This window comes from Solanum dulcamara, chromosome 3 (genome assembly GCF_947179165.1).
Source record: "Solanum dulcamara chromosome 3, daSolDulc1.2, whole genome shotgun sequence".
NCBI classification, from domain to species: domain Eukaryota; kingdom Viridiplantae; phylum Streptophyta; class Magnoliopsida; order Solanales; family Solanaceae; genus Solanum; species Solanum dulcamara.
In genome coordinates this window covers 50,962,715-50,966,226 of record NC_077239.1, presented here as the reverse complement: position 1 = coordinate 50,966,226, position 3,512 = coordinate 50,962,715, and positions in this window count along the sequence as shown.

Genomic DNA, 3,512 nt, shown 5'->3' with positions numbered 1-3,512 from the left:
AGAGTCTATGTTGCCTTGATTCTTTCAAGCGATGCTTTGTCTCCTTGGACTTTTATGAATTTCTGCTTATTGTTTACCTTATGTATGCTAAGAGGCTTGGTTGGAATTTCTTCGGGAATCCTAATCGCCGTGTCATATCTAGGCCCTAGTTTGGGTCGTAACAATCAAAGATGTTCTTAACATACATATTCGCTTTTGAATCTATAAATGCTGAAACTGATAACATAAGTACTGTATATACTCAAGCAGGGAACCAGTGATTAGCCGGAGCATATTTACCCATTTTCGATTGAACCTTACAATCCATAACTAGCTAACCAAGTTACTTACCTAAATCAAGATAATTAATCTTATCAAATAATAAAGTACATGGGGAGAGAGATCAATAACCTTCATAATACAACCTACTTATTCTTGCCACAAATCATACAATAATAGTCAAACAATAACCTAATCGACCCCCATAAGCAGTAACTCGACCTTAGGCAGAGGTTTTCAAACCATTCCATTAGGAGTTCCATTATTCAGACGGACAAGACAGATGGCGAGGCAAGAAGCCCCGGTAGGTACAAACAGTAAACAAGACACCTAGAAGGTGCCAATTTAGTCTATATACCCCTATCGGTAGTCCCCTAGCCTCGTAGACAGTCATATAGACCTCTTAGACAACATTATAGACTTGTAGGTAGAACATACCCCTTTTAAGTAATAACATAGCCCCGTAGGCAGCATATAGCCATCTTAGGTAATAATATAGCTTTGTAAGCCAAACAAAGCCCACCTAGGCAACAATATAGCCTTGTAAGTAGAACATAGCCCTCTTAGGCAAAAATTTAGACCCATAGGCAACACATTGCCCTATTAGGCATCACATAGCCCTGTTAGGCATCAATATAGCTTTGTAGTCAACACATAGACCTATTAGGCATCAATATAACACTGTAAGCAACATATAGCACTATTAGGCATCAACATAGCTCTGTTGACAACACATAGCCCTATTAAGTATCAATATAGCTCTGTAGATAACACATAACCCTCTTAGGCATTCAAGTAGCCCATACATGAACAAGCCTTAATATAACCCTATAAGTAACCCTAATGGCTCATTGGCTTCATATTAGCCCTGAAGGTGATTGGAAGAACCCATAGGTTTCCCTTGATGTCAATAGCCATTTAGGCAGGTCATAAATAGCCCTGTAGGGAAATATCATATTTCTGCAGCTAACGACAATAGCTCTAAGGTCAACATCTAACAATTAAATAGCCCTAAAACAAGCAATATGGCAATAAATAGCTTGTACGAATAATCATTATGCCTTATGAAATATGTAGTTGCTAATTTATAGAATATAGATCCCAACAAGGAATGTCTATATCAACCACAACATCTATCATAATTAACTAAGGCTACGAGTAACTTGGCTAAACAACTAGCCATATCTTTGCTAAGCTTTACTATATCTAGAGACCACTTGGTTGTTATGTTTGTATCTTGAACCTAAGGGGATCCTATAGTTGTATCTGAGCCTTCTGGACTTTTACAGCTGTACCTCGAGCATACAAGGTTATACTAAGGATCAATAGGGTCAACTTATGCATAAATAAAGTCCATAAGTGAGTAGACTTCAATATAGCTCTAAAGGCTTCGATATGGCCTTTCTACACACCCTATAGTTCTTATAAGGACAGTTTATGCCTATAGGCAAGGTACGCTTGTCAATGACCTTTCTAGGAAACAAATAAAGAGATATCTAGATACGAATAACTCAAAACATTAGTCCCAAATACTAACACCTAGCGAGATAGCCATAGTAGGCATTAAACAATCTTCTAATTTATCAACAAGTATGGTGGCTTTCTAAGCAACCCACGCAATAATCTGGATGTCGTATCAAAGTATAAGGTCCCTGAAAATAGTGAAACAATTAGCATCTCACCACCATAACTCAAAGGCAGCCACAATGATAATTACATAAAGGTAAAGCTAACACTCTAATTACATAGCTCTACGGGTGTCAGAATGCGCCAAAGGTCCGTAGGTAAGTTATGTACTTAATAGGTGTTGCAATCACATACTTTCTATGCCAATCTAACAGTCATGTTGTAAATATCAACATGAAATTCTACGCAACTTATAACATAGCCCTTCAGGCATCGACCAGGCAATAAGTTATCAATAGTCAACTAAGCAATACAATTTATGTGGGATGATTCTTACGATGCTTTTAACGTGAAGCAACAACTACACAAAACTAATCCTGATGCAGAAAGCTCAGTTGTATACACATATGTAATTCCAGCAGCGTACTCAATCAACAATTACTATGGCTACAAGTACTATAGTGACAATGAGCAAGTCATATTACTAACGGAAAAAAAACTTTCTAAAAGACATTTAGCCTTAACATACCTTTTTATTAATTTCAAGTAGCTTACACAACCTCCTTTCCTACACCCGTACTAGTTACAACAAGCTAAACTTTTATACCTTCTTACTCCGGGTTGCCTAAATAACTCAATTCATAAAAGTTAATTCTCAACGATAGTTACTAACTCTTTAGCTTATACCATCTTTAGCACTTACTTAGACCTTATCATATATCTAAACCCCAAATATTTTCTCAATTATAGTCTTTGATTGCACATGACCTATCCTTATGGTTAGACTTATTAGTTTCTTGCTTTTTTTGACTAGACACTACACCCATGTTAGCTGAGTATGATTTTTCGGCAATGGATAACTATTACAAAGTAAAATATAACAATGTCATCTAGAATCTAGCTCTATGAGAAATTTTTCACTAATACAATAGATTCAGAACTTATTAAAGTATGAAATCATGTCGAAAAGAAAAGAATAGCCATCACATACCTTAGGCCATGTATCTCAAGTGACTACTAACTCCGTCAACACATTTTACGAGGACAAAATTTATGATTTTCTATAATTTGAAATCCACATGATACAAGGGTTGAGAAAATAACATAGAAATTATGAAACTTAGCCCCAAAAATAGCATACTTCTTGATTTGTTGAAGATATGTGTGCGTGTATATATATGTCTAAGAGAATGAATAGAAGCCATAATATTCTTTGGTCAAGAACTCATGTTGTAAAATATTACTCTCCCTGTTGTAGAAACATAGGTGATAAGGGGAATATATCTACTTTAGAGGACTAGAGAAGGTGAGAATTAATGAAATATTATTGAAACAGTGACATTTTATATATATATATATATATGAGAGAATTTTAGTCCCGTCTACGTGCACTCTCTCGGCCTATCAATTTATTATTATTCTTTTGAATGTTTTCCCCTTTTCCCATAAATTATAATGATTCCATTAAAAAGAAGAAACTGCAATGCTTGGACAAAATCCTCTACACTCCATCCTTTAGTTTCTCACCGAATCGTCACCTAAATTCAACTCCTCACATTTCCACCATTTACCAAAATATGGTTGGCCATTGTTCAATCTTCATTCTTCTTCATAGAGGTTGTCTTTGT